Source organism: Eurosta solidaginis, chromosome X (genome assembly GCF_040869045.1).
Source record: "Eurosta solidaginis isolate ZX-2024a chromosome X, ASM4086904v1, whole genome shotgun sequence".
In the NCBI taxonomy this organism is placed as follows: domain Eukaryota; kingdom Metazoa; phylum Arthropoda; class Insecta; order Diptera; family Tephritidae; genus Eurosta; species Eurosta solidaginis.
This window is the reverse complement of record NC_090324.1, coordinates 145435298-145449956: the sequence shown is the minus strand read 5'-3', so window position 1 is coordinate 145449956 and position 14659 is coordinate 145435298. Positions and strand designations below refer to the sequence as shown.

Here is a 14659-nt window from a genome sequence, read left to right as displayed (position 1 = left end):
GTTTATATTTATTGTTTAAACTCACTAGATATATGATAATTTAGTTAATAAGTAGGGAAATTAATATTTTGTTGCATATGATTTCGCACCACCAAACAAAACAAATTATTAATTTCCCTAATGTGTTCAATTTAAATTGAGTTAAAAAGTGCCATATAATATCGGCAGCAATAATATGCTATCAATATGAGGGAGACCTACTAGTTAACATTCTATTTCTTCAATTGGTTTTCCTCGTCTATGAGTGAGAAGTCGCCCACGCAAATACGTAGGGACATGGAGTCAATTGGTTCTAAAAAGAAACTTCTCAAATTTGCAAACTCCTTCCCTATTACAAAACGTCTGTCTTCTGAAAACCCTGTAATTTCTATTGGTTTGAGCGGTTTAATAAGGCAAAGGCCATCTGACTTTTTAGAAGAAAATACGCAATCCTGGGAAAAAACACAAACCTCTGCCCCTCAACGTTTTAAAGCTCTGATGCTTATCCTTTGCTAGCAAATTTTCATGGCTGACTCTATTTACTATTTGTGGAAGAATTTAGTTGGCTTTTTCACATACTTTTTTAATGTTTGTAAATAATTTTCGAAATCGTAAGAAAAAACTTGATAACAGACCAATTGATTCAACACTCTCCGTTAGATGCAATAAATGATGGACGTTATGAGTAACACTGGAATTCCCGAAAATTGTTGAGAAATTTTCAGCAAATAAAGATAACATACTTTTTGTAATTTCCAAATTATCTAAATATGATTTGGGTCAAAGGAGCATCCTATACGCACAGAATAGGAGCAAAAATTGATGTTGTAGGTCACCATGAACATTGTCCTTCAGAACAAGGATTCCTGTATGTAAAGAAATTAGCGAAACTCAGTTGCATTCCAATTTGAGATTTCGTCGAACGACCTGGGCTAGTGGGCGAATTCCTTCGTTATACACGGTGCCATAGAGACTAAAAATTGTGAGTTATGTTTCTTTTTAAGCTTTTCAACTTTTAAACTTATACCGTCTTGAATCATTCTTTTTAAAAGTTTCGGATTATCCCTAAATCCACCAAATGCGTACTATCTATTGCTACGTGGCTTATCTTTTTTACACCAATTTTTTCTAGTGGAGTCTTTGAATTCCTAAATTTCGGGTCATGATGTGTTTTATATCTTCTGGTTAAAAAGTCTTTGTCAGTTACCATATTTCCAGACACAGAAGAATATACCATTACATGGTTTACTTTTCCCGCATTGGCGTACACTTGCTGCAACCATGAGAAGCTGAATGATAAGGTGTACCGCAAACAAACGCTTTCGCGGGAGCATCACATATAATTGACCTTATCAGAACTTTTAACAATTTGCCACCTAGTTCAATGCCATTTTCTAAGATATTCTCCATTTCCGTAACAAAAGGATTTAAAAATTCCGTAACATCGCTTGGCTTTTTATTTCCAAAATATTTACCGACAGGAAAAACACAAACTGTGCTAAAATCAACTAGCCGCACCAATATTGGCCACAATTGAATGCGAGAGCTTCTGAATAATGACAACCCATAAATGTTGATGTATGTATAAACAGTGTCAATTTCTTTAAATATGTATGCAATTTTCTCCAATTACTCAAACCAACATGGCAATAGAGTCCTGGTGGAATGGATTAGAAACTGCGATTTCTCTTCTTTTGGCATAGAGTGTTTCGGCGCTTCTTGGTACATCTACATTCTCTTCTTGTAAAACACTAAGAAGGCTCTTGAATGCTGTACGTGATGGTCTAAAAGTAATAAACCATTCCAGGAGTTTTTCCTAAAAGGAACGCTGCAGTTTGCCGTCAACTGAATTTCCACTATCTACATTAATAGCTCCTTCAGAACAACCACTTTCCGCACATTCATACTTAGGAGGCAAACTCACTATAATCGCCAACTCCACTTATGCTAGCACCGCATTCCTCCACAGAGGATTTTGATGGACCTGCTTCATCATTACTAGAAACTGGTCTAAACAAAGTTCTAGCATACATTTCCCTTTGTTTCTAGAAAAGTCTTCTCATATTACGTTTGCTAGTCATTGTTGCATGCAATTTTCAACTCACCAAAACCGCAAAACCCCACAAAATTTATATTTATAATTTTATTTTAAGGCACGAGCAAAATTTTTCCACTTTACCTTACACGCTTGATGATTTGGAATGTATACTGAAAAAGTTAGATGTGTATACGCAAGCCGTTTATCGATAATTGCGATTGCTACCGATGGATCGAAAAAATGTAGTCTGCCGATGTGATCGTACGTACTCGTGTTATGTTTTTCTTAAAACATCTGTTGTTATATTACAACTATAACAAACTTTTTATGGAATAGCCACAATATTTTGTTTTTCAAATAATATATAAATTATTACATGTAAGATCAATGAGGTAACGACAGATAGCAAATCGATTGAAATGTACACACGCTCATTTGAATTCATAAGTTTAGTTTTTTCGGCCGACTAAAGTCGGTGGCAGTGTAATGGCGGATACATCAACGCTTTGATCGCTTTAAAGAGAATAAAGCAGCAAAGGCACAAAGCGAAGCAACGCGAGCAAAAAATTTACATGGATCGCCTTGCTACATTGATTTTGAACAATGAAACGTCTTGCTGCTTTAAAATAAGCACAAATTTAGCTGCACTACACTACGCGGCAAAATATTCTTTGCATGTATTCCTATGGGCAGAGTCCAAAAAGTGTAGCGCCGTTGCCGCTACATGTCGCGCATGTAAGTCCGCCTTTAGTTTTATCGTCAACATACGACATATCTGTACTGTTTTCACTATTCAACTTGAATCCATGGGGTTAGATAACAACTTTATAACTTATAATGTGTGTTCGTACATGTTTTCTATACACATTTTTGAACATCAAATTTTTTCCACTGAGTTCAATGGAACTAATTTACACATAGCCGTATTCTAAAAAATTGAACAGTATGCTTTTACGGGAACTCAAAACTTAATAATTGTGGGTAATATAAAGCATCGCGTAAAATTTTCAAATGCTTACTTATATCGCTATATCAAACTTCATCGATAGTTCCATTTATCCACCATCTTTTGGCATCGTTGTCAATTATATGTAAATAACATTTTACGATTTGGTCATAATTTTTATACTCAGCGTGCTTTGCACACAGAATATATTAACTTTGATTGGATAAACAACGATTAATTGCGTGCGAACGGACGTGTATTTGGAGTTCGTAAACAGAATAAACATTATAAAGTCTGTGTGCTTTGATAAGCACTAAAAATTGGTGAAACTAGCAAAGTAGTGACAGGTGGTGTACCAGCATTATTTTTATTTGTATTTATTAGGCAATTCATCCCAGCACAACAATTTGACAAAAATTATTTTACAGTGCTAGTCGGTAAAAGGCATAAAATAGGAACAATCTAATCTTGAAACTTAAAGCTAATGACTATGGCTAAGAAAAGGTTACAACAAATAATATATTTAATAAATAGTAAATAGATAAATAAAGGAATGATAGAGTACATTTGCTTAGAAGGAATCAGTATTTTAATTGTCTAGGTTATTATAGAAACTTGTTAATTCTTTATTGAAGAGCAGAGCATTGCTTATAAGCCTAAGTCTAGAAGGGAGCGAGTTCCAAAGACGTATGGAATTAATGAAGAACTGGCGATCAGATATTAGTATACGATGTCTGAAGTGGGTAAGGAGAACAGATCTAGACGACTGGAGAAAATTTAGCCTCCGATACAGATAGTCAGGTTCCTTCATATATATTAATTTATGTAGCGTAGTGAGCGTTTTAAGTTTAATAAGGTTATCGAAAGAAATGTTTAGCAACCTGTAAGCATGTTGAGAGACGTGGTCAAGTCTTTTCAACCCATAGACATCTAGCAATGTTGTTATACACAACATTAAGTTTCCTCTTACATACATAGTCACAATTGGAGTAAACCTCACAACCATAAAGGAGCGTAGGTATTAAGTACGCTTTTGCTATTAGTAGACGAATATGTAACGGAGTAAAATATTGTGTAAGCCAGAGTGTACGAAGCATCCCATACACTTTTCCCACTGTGCGGAAGATGTGATCTTTCCATGTCAGGGTTTTGTTAAAAACTATACCTAGATTTTTTGCCGTGTCAACGTATTCTATAATAGTGTTGTCTAAAATTAAATTTTCCATTCCACTTTTATCTAGTGACCTTCTATGAATGACTATACATTTCGACTTCTTAGGGTTAAGACATAAGCCGTTCATAGAAGCCCACGTACCAATTTGACACAAATCGTAATTTAAGTTATTAATACATGAACTGGTACGATCACTAGGACAGCACATATACAATTGTACGTCGTCAGCATAAATGTGAATATTACAATACTTGAGAACACCAGGCAAATCGTTTATATACAAAACAAATAACAGGGGACCAAGGATTGAGCCTTGTGGGACTCCTCTTAAAACACTGACGAAGTCAGACTTTCTGCTACCAACACTTACTGCCTGAGTTCGGTCGGCCAAATACGATCTGATTAGGGCTGTTGCACAGTTGGAGAAATTAAATAGGTTGTCCAGCTTCTTGCAGAGAACGGTGTGGTCGACCGAGTCAAACGCTTTTGAATGGTCGAGAAGAGTCAGGAAAGCAGTAAAATTTTTGTCAACTTGTTCTCGAATATCCTCTATCACCGATAGGAGCGCCGTTTTACAGCTACGATTTGACCTGAATCCAGACTGGGAATCTATGAGAAGGTTATTATTCTGCACATAAGTATTTATCTGGCAGTGCAAAATTCGTTCGACGACCTTGGAAAGGAAAGGCAGAATAGCTATAGGCCTATACTCCTTGTTTTGCTTGGGGATTGGGATTACCTTAGCAACTTTCCAACATTTGGGAAATACACAGGACGTCAGCACAGAGTTAACCAAGTAGGTTAAGTGAGGAAGGATTTTAGGAAGAATTATTTTTAAAAATTTCGGACATATACCATCGAACCCCATAGCATTAGACTTTACTGAAAGAATGGCTTGAACGACATCACACTCATCGACACTAGCAAACTCAAGAGGACCAAAATCAACATTAGCGCGAATACAATAATTATCAGCACATATATTGTCAGTTGAGATTGGCAGATTTACAAAATTTATATTTATCTCATTAATGTCTACATCAGGGAGGACAGAAATATCACATTTGGATTTTCCGATACCAATATGTTTAATCGACTTCCAGGTTTTCTTCGAACTCAAAGCAGCACTAAACTTGCTATTATAAAATTTCTGCTTAGCTGACCTAATGGCTTTGTTTGCAGCGATCCTAGCTGTTTTGAAGCAGTTGTGAGCCTCCAGGGTTTTGTATCTTTTCCATCGTGAGTAAGCAAGGTTACGCTGGTGAATTAAGTGTTTTAGATTGGCACTAAACCAAGGGGTATTATTGTGTGTAGCAGCTTTGAGTTTCACTGGCACATAGTTGTCGAAAAGCCTAATGATATGGTTCTGTAGGAATGATGCCTGATCATCGACCGATGTCAGTGTACGAATCAAGCTCCACTCAACCGACTCCACCGCTGCATTAAGGGAACTGTAATCTATGCTTCTAAAATCACGATATGTAAAGGAACATTGTATGTGTGACGTTTGGAAGTTGTAACTAAGAAATATTAGATCGTGTTTTGAAAAGCAAGATGCCGACAATTGATCGTAGTGGAGCAATTTCAGGGGATCATTCACAAAAAATAAATCCAGCAAAGAAGAATTTGAGTCAGTAAAGTGTGTAGGTGAAGTTAAATTGGTGGGAAAAAGTCCAAGAGACTCCATACTTAGCTTTAGAGTTGAGTCGACGAGAAGGTTGGAGTTGAAATCCCCAGCGATGATTATATTATCATAGCTTATAAGTAGAGGCTCGAGAAATTCAATAAAGCCAGAGAAGTCAACTCCACGATTAGGTCTGTATGAACAGCCGATAAGAAGCCTTTCATTATTTACAGAGAACACGTCTACGAACACATATTCGACAAGATCACTTGGACTAGCACTGCAGCAAAGTTTACAGGATAAACTACCTTTAACATATATAGCAACACCACCACCATGACCACGTCTATCAGCCCTGAAAAGTTGATATCCATTTAGTTGCACCAAATCATTTTTGTGACATGAAGAAAACCAGGTTTCGGAAATACATATAACATCTATATCAGAACCCTCAGATATGAATCTCAATTCATCCAGCTTTTTATATAGGCTTTGCGCATTAAGATGGATGACTTTGAGTCTTTAGTACGTTTGTTGAATACGCGCAACAGTGTATGTAAGCAGTCTTTGGAACTAGACAACCTATAGTCTAGGACCATCACTATATATGGGATATAAAGAATGCTCTGCGATGCGTAACAATAAAGACAACATAAGTGATTGTTTACAAGTATGATAGGGAGAGATAAAGACAGAAACGAACAGACTCAAGAACTTAAGTAATATACCATACATAGAAATTAATTTATTGATCATTATTCGTTGGCGCATCATCAACTCGAAAGGAACTCGCGCTTTCTTCGCCGGTATTCTCAAGACGCTCTAGAAAATCCAAGCTATGTATTGCTTCAGGGCTGGCGTTGGCTGTTCGTCTGATATGTACCAGACCCTTCTTAGAAAAAACCGCCACCACCTTCCTTTTCTTCTTTAGACGGATCGCTGCCTTGAAGATCGCATAGTTTTGCCTAGACAGCGAAGCATTTACATAAATCGGAGCATTTGAATTTATGCCCACATGAACTAATTGCAGGCCCTTGATGTTTGGATTGTTTTGGCGCCTAAAGGTGCCTATACTTTTTAGCAATTTGTTTCTGTCTGTCGGCGACTGAAATTTGATTATTACGGCCGGATCTGTCACGCTGTTGTCTATTTTCCGTAGCCGAAAAATGCTCATTATAGGTATTGGTTGCAATCTAAGAGTGGAACAGAGGTGATGAAAGACATTTGCGAAGTTTTCTCCTTCCTTAAAGGGAATTCCGTGTACACGGACTTCACTTGCGGCAATATGGCTCTCTTGCTTTGACGCATTGTTTTTGAGTTTTTTTACTTCCTCTTCGAGATAACCAACGCGCTCGAACACACTCTCCAGCTGAGTAACTCTTGCATTAAGCTCACTGACCTCTTTCTTCAGCACCACAAATTTGTCTTCTAGTTTTTTGCATACGAATTCGATGAGCCTTTTTTCCGAGTCCAAAATTTGCTTAGCAATCAGATCGTTGAACTTAGCAAATCGCTGATCCATGCTTTGCATTAAACTAGGAGAGAAGCCGCTGATCCGTTGCACCTTTTTGGCGCTATCAACCTCGTTATTAATGTCGTCACCACGACGTTTACCATTGACTTGATCCATGGTGATCGAAAAAAACGGGCCAAAAAAAATATTGCTCCAAGAAACTGGGTGGCAGCTCTAACGCAGCTTAGATTATTATTATGACGCAGGCTTCAAGTTTAGCATAGACGCAAACCACAAAATAAAGCTTGAAGCACAAACAAACTTCAGTGACTATAAAACTTTTGGCGGGAAGATACACAGTTGATGAAGGTGTCAAAGAAAAACAAGTTGACTAACAACAACAAAGCAGGAGCACCAATCGCAATATACTGCCAAGTTAGTAAAGTTGAATTGGAGATCACCTGGACAGAGGATCTTACTTTCCACAGACTAATGTCACGTTTATTAATGTTTAGACACAGGTTGTAAGAATTAAGACTCACAATAAACAATGAATTTGAAAATTTTAAGAGGAGCACAAATTACTTTAGCTTTCACACACCAGGGTTGCCAACTACGTTACAATAAGGAGTACCTTTCTTGTGAGATTCAATTATATTTAATTTAAATAAAAAGGTGAAAATATATTTTGCTTGTGCAGTTTTGTGTAACTGTTAAGCAGAAAATGGAAGAGTGCGGGAAATGTCGCAAAAAAATAAGAGGGGAAACAGGTGTAAGATGTGAGGGTGTGTGTGGTAAGGTTTACCATAAAAACATTGCATGTGCATCTATCGATGATTATGGCCTTAATTGTTTGCAAGGTTCTAAACTTTTAAGATTTATTTGTGATGATTGCTTGACTTATGTTTCCAATGTTGATGAGGCTTTAAAGGAAATCTTGGCTATTTCAGAAGTAAACAAAGTAAATTTGAAAGAGCAAAAAAGCGAAATTGAAAAAATGTGGAGTGAGCTTAAAAGGGAAATAAGGGCTTCCATAACTCACAACGAAAGAGAGATGAAAATAATAGTAGAAAAAATCTATAAGGTGAACTCAGAAAAACTAGAGTAAATGAAAAAAATAGAATGCTTGTGCTTAGAAAATAAGGATAAACTAAGTAAAGTTAGTATACCGAATGAGGCGTTCACTAAGCAAAAGGATGAAATTATTAATGAAGTTAAAAAGGTTGCTAATATCCCTAATAAGGCATTTAATAAACAGAAAGAGGAAATTATAAAAGAGATTAAAAAGGATGCAAATCAGAATAAAGGTTTTGATGGTGGAAATGTTTCTACATATGCCACTGTTACAAAAGGCATCCCTCCAATTGTTATTAAGCCCAAAGTGAAACAAGCCATTGAGAAAACAAAAACGGATTTAAACAAAATAGATCCATCCCATTTAAATATAGGAAGGGTAAAACAAAAATAATGGCACGATAATTATAAGCGCTAATACGGCAGGCGACAAGGACAAAATTAGAGATACGCTAACAGAAAAGTTGGATAAAAATGTGTATAATATAGCTGAGCCAAAAGTGTATTTTCCTAGAGTTGTGGTAGCTAATATTAGTGCAGAGCATACCGAGAGCGAAATAGTTAACCAGATCCTTGCGCAGAATGATACACTGAAGGAAGCTAAAATGAAATGTATTACAATTAAACGCGCTAAAAAAGAAAATAGAGGACAACATATTAATGCAGTTATAGAAATAGAGTATCAATATTATGAGGCCATCCTGAGACATAAGAAAATTTATGTTGGATGGGATCGATGCCCAGTTTATGACGGTCAAACTGTAAAAAGGTGCTGCAAATGTTTAGGGTTTAACCACATAGCTGCCAATTGCACTCTGAAACAGAGATGTAGTAAATGTCTGGGAGAACATGGGGCAGAAAACTGCCAGGAGAGCATGCCCATTAATAAATGTGGTAATTGCGTAGATGCCAATAATCAGTTAGGTTTTAAGCTCAATATAGACCATAACATAATGAGCCATGACTGCCTAGTTTATCAAAGAAAGCTTAAACTCGAAAAACAACGAGTTGGTTTTTAGCAACCAAGACTTACAAGCCCAGTAATAAATGTTTTTGATTTGAAATGTGTCTACTTGAATATTTGTAGTTTGTTAGCAAATAAAGCAGAGCTTGAAAAAATGATAGAAGAAGTGGATCCGGTCATTGTTTTATGCTCAGAAACACGTATAACTTCAGATATTCTTGATTCTGAAATTAATATTGCACCGTATACATTAATTCGCTGCGACTCTCATAGTAGACATACGGGAGGGGTCGTTTTATTACTGAAAAAGGAAATCAAGTACAAAGTCAGGTTTAATCGACCAATTGATAGAAATGTATGGTGTGCTATAGTAAAATTAAATCAAGTGGACATTAAGTGGCAAATAGGTGTATTGTACCATTCCCCAAGCTCTAGTGACAGTGAATTTTTAAATCACGTAGAGTATTTTATCAGAAGTATTAGAATCAGGTACGACTTCCCTTTTAGTTGGAGATTTCAACATAGACTTAAATATTAACTCTTCGAGTAGCTAAAAACTGAATGAAATTTTTACACGTAGCGCAATGAAACAAAAAATAAATTTCAATACAAGAGTCGCGGAAACTTCTCAAACAAAAATAGATTTATTATATGCAAACGCTGATATACTGTCTTGTGTAAATCTTGAAGACCACAGAATATCCGATCACGAGACTATTTCATTTGCTATAAAAGTAAGTAATTCAAACCCGTTACGAAGAGCCATTTCATCAACATCCTGGGAGAATTATTCTGCCGATAACTTGACCACTCTACTGAGGAATTGCGATCTCAGTTTAATAAGAAGCATGAATGTCAACGACATGGTCAACTATATAAATACTTGTTTACTAGATTGAATGGGATTACTTACGTTTGAAAAAAACAGTACGGTAAAGTTAAGAAATAAATGGTATGACCAAGATTTGACAGAATTGAATAAACTAAAATACCGGTTGCACTCACAAGCTAGAGCAACGGCTGACTATACCGAATATAACATGGTCGCGAAGTACTACAAAAAACAAATCAAATTTAAAAAGATTAAATACATGGAGAATAATATTGATATCAATAGTTCAGATAGGAAGCTAATGTGGAAGCATCTTAAGCATGCTGTAAACTTAACGGGGCCACAAGAAAAGATCTTGACGGTGATCGTAAAAGGTGTGACATATGATACACCTCGTGATATTGCTGAAGCATTGAACTCCTTCTTTATTTTATTTATTTATTTATTTATTTATTATTTAAAGTCGACGACAAACTATGGTCGACTGCATAATATAAAAGATATATAAATATACAACTCAAAAGATAAAATTTAAGATATATCGAGCTTTCAACAATGTTATATTACAAACAAAGAAATATTAATGAACATTACTATTTAATTTCAGAATATAATAATAATAAGAAATATGAGCAGAAATAAGATCTTATGCCGAAATCTTATACTGGCGGAATGCATCAGATTCCGCTCAGCATGACTTCGGAATGCAGTGGATTCCAATCTCCCTGTTGGAATGCAACAAGATTCCAATCAGCATGTCATGGGAATCCGGCAGTGCTAAGAGTAGTGTAATGAGGATACGCCATCACAAGGCATAAAAAAGTAACATGACCTGTGTTGTTGGAATGCACCGGATTCCAATCAGCTCGATGCCTGACCCATAAGATTATACTGCCGGAATGCATACGATTCCGATCAGTGACTCTTGAAAAAGCATGTTTTTTACGTTGTTGGAATGCACCAGATTCCAATCAACACAGTACTGTCTTGTTCCTTCTTAATGAGACATGTTGATAAATGTTCCTCCATCCTTAAGCGAGATAGTTCCTGTTTTTTATCGAAGGAATAAAATGCCGGCAAATTAAATTAGCTTGTATCTCTTAAATTAGATAGGCAAGTATTGCATTACGTATAGTGGCAAAAGTACATTCAAGACTGATGCAGCTATACAAGTCATTGTAGTGCGCGCACCAGATAAGAAGAGGATTATTTTTAGCAAAGTTTCGTCGACAAAGGGGTAAATAGAAAGGAACGTAGTGTCTGGATACTCTAGGGGGAACCGCAAAAAACAAGCGGCTGAGGAGGTCCGCGGAATCAATTTCTCCAATAATGAGCTTATGGATGAACAATACCCCCAGTAATATTCTCCGATTTTCCAGAGTGGGTAAGTTAATAAGAAGAAGTCTACTTCTGTATGGAGGAAGGTGGAGACTTGAGTCCCAATTAAGGCCGCGCAATGCAAATATCAAAAATTGCTTTTGAACTGACTCAAGACGCTTTATATGCTTTTGAGAAACAGGGGACCAAACGCATGAGCAATACTCGAGTATTGGACGAACCAGCGATGTGTAAAGAACCTTAGTGAGGTACGGATCATCAAACTCTTTAGCCCATCTTTTAACAAATCCAAGTAAATATAGATAGCATTGTTGATATAAACAGAGAAATTGAAGTTGTTCAACATCAGAACGACTTCCAATTAACAGCTAGGTCATGTCTAAAATTCGAAGAAATTACGGTTGAGGATGTTACACGTATAGCAAAAAGGTTCAAAAATAAAACTGGGGGGAAAAATTTACTTTCAGAAGGCGTAATTAAAGATTCGGTATCGTACATGGATTTCTTCTATGCAACCGCTATAAACAAATCCATGACTACTGGAATAGTGCCAGACATGTGGAAAATTTCGACAATAGTAGCAGTTAGGAAAGTAAAAGATTCAATAATGGCAGAAGAACTAAGGCCGATAAATACATTGCCGAACATAGAAAAAATTCTAGTAATTGTAATAAAAAATCAACTGCTTAATTACTTAGAAAATCCTTATAAAGGGACAATCCGGTTTCCGAGAAAGGAACTCTTGCGAGACGGCCTTAAATTACGTCATATCTAGCTGGAAGGAAGAGCTGAGCCTGAAAAAACATATAGTAGCAGTTTGCATTGACCTGATAAGAGCGTTCGAAACAATTGATAGGAATATCATGCTCGATAAACTACAAAAAATTGGTATTAGGGAAAATGAATTGCAGTGGTTTAGAAGCTTCTTATCAGACCGGAAACAAAGAACAACCATCGAGTCAGTAGTCGGTATTAGCACCAATCCTGTTCAACATTTACATAAACGATATATCATCAGCACTGAAATATAATAAAATCAGGTTGTTTGCAGATGATGCGCTACTTGAAGTAAATGAAACGGATATTTCAATAGCAAGGAGCAAAGTGCAAGAAGATTTGGACTCATTGTATAGATGGCTTTGCATTAATAAACTAAGTTCATGGTTTTATCTAGGACGAGCAATAAAGAATGACTTAATTTAGATCTAAAAACAAGTAAGGAAGGTTAAGTTCGGGTGTAACCGAACATTACACACTCAGTTGAGAGCTATGGTGACAACATAAGGGAAAATAACCATGTAGGAAAATGAACCGAGGAAAACCCTGGAATGTGTTTGTATGACATGCGTATCAAATGAAAGGCATTAAAGGTATTTTATGAGGGAGTGGGCCATAGTTCTACATGTGGAAGCCATTTAGGGATATAGCCATAAAGGTGGATCAGGGTTGACTCTAGAATGCGTTTGTACGATATGGGTATCAAATGAAAGATGTTAATGAGTATTTTAAAAGGGAGTAATCCTTAGTTCCATAGGTGGACGCGGTTTCGAGATATCGCCATAAAGGTGGGCCAGGGGTGACCCTAGAGTTTGTTTGTACAATATGGGCATCAAACGAATGGTGTTAATGAGTATCTTAAAAGGGAGTGGACCTTAGTTCTATAGGTGGATGCCGTTTCGAAATATCGCCATAAAAGTGGACCAGGGGTGACTCTAGAATGTGTTTGTACGATATGGGTATCAAATTAAAGGTATTAATGAGGGTTTTAAAAGGGAGCGGTGGTTGTTGTATAGGTGGTCGCCTTTTCGAAATATCGCCATAAAGGTGCACCAGGGGTGACTCTAGAATGCATTTGTACGATATGGGTATCAAATGAAAGGTGTTAATGAGTATTTTAAAAGGGAGTAATCCTTAGTTCCATAGGTGGACGCCGTTTCGAGATATCGCCATAAAGGTGGACCAGGGGTGAGCCTAGAATTTATTTGTACAATATGGGTATCAAAAGAAAGGTGTTAATGAGTATTTTAAAAGGGAGTAATCCTTAGTTCCATAGGTGGGCGCCGTTTCGAGATATCGCCATAAAGGTGGCCAGGGGTGACCCTAGAATTTGTTTGTACAATGTGGGCATCAAACGAAAGGTGTTAATGAGTATTTTAAAAGGGAGTGGGCCTTAGTTCTATAGGTGGACGCCGTTTCGAAATATCGCCACAAAAGTGGACCAGGGGTGACTCTAGAATGTGTTTGTACGATATGGGTATCAAATTAAAGGTATTAATGGGGGTTTTAAAAGGGAGTGGTGGTTGATGTATAGGTGGTCGCATTTTCGTGATATCGCCATAAAGGTGGACCAGGGGTGACCCTAGAATTTGGTTGTACAATATGTGTATCAAAAGAAAGGTGTTAATGAGTATTTTAAAAGGGAGTAATCCTTAGTTCCATAGGTGGACGCCGTTTCGAGATATCGCCATAAAGGTGGAGCAGGGGTGACCCTAGAATTTGTTTGTACAATATGGGTATCAAAAGAAAGGTGTTAATGAGTTTTTTAAAAGGGAGTAATCCTTAGTTCCATAGGTGGACGCCGTTTCGGGATATCGCCATAAAGGTGGGCCAGGGGTGACTCTAGAATTCGTTTGTGCAATATGGGTATCAAACAAAAGGAGTTAATGAGTATTTTAAAAGGGAGTGGGCCTTAGTTCTATAGGTGGACGCCTTTTCGGGGTATCGCAATAAAGGTGGACCAGGGGTGAATCTAGACTTTGTTTGTGCGATATGGGTATCAAATGAAAGGTGTTAATGAGTATTTTTAAAAGGGAGTGGGCCTTCGTTCTATAGGTGTTCGCCTTTTCGAGATATCGCCATAAAGGTGGATCAGGGGTGACTTTAGAATATGTTTGTACGATATGGGTATCAAATGAAAGGTGTTAATGAGTATTTTAAAAGGGCGTGGGGCTTAGTTCTATAGGTGGACGCCTTTTCGAGATATCGCCATAAAGGTGGACCAGGGGTGACTCTAGAATGAGTTTGTACGATATGGGTATCAAATTAAGGGTATTAATGAGAGTTTTAAAAGGGAGTGGTGGTAGTTGTATATGTGAAGGCGTTTTCCAGATATCGACCAAAATGTGCACCAGGGTGACCCAGAACATTATCTGTTGGATACCGCTAATTTATTTATATATGTTATACCTGCCAAGATTTTAAGGGTTTTTTTATTTCGCCCTGCAGAACTTTTTCATT

General features: G+C 37.0%; 1 protein-coding gene across 1 annotated transcript in view; it reads left to right on the top strand.

Moving 5' to 3' along the window:
• LOC137235412 (uncharacterized) overlaps window positions 1–14659 on the top strand; it is a 567181-nt gene that overhangs the window by 506379 nt on the left and 46143 nt on the right. The window lies entirely within an intron of this gene.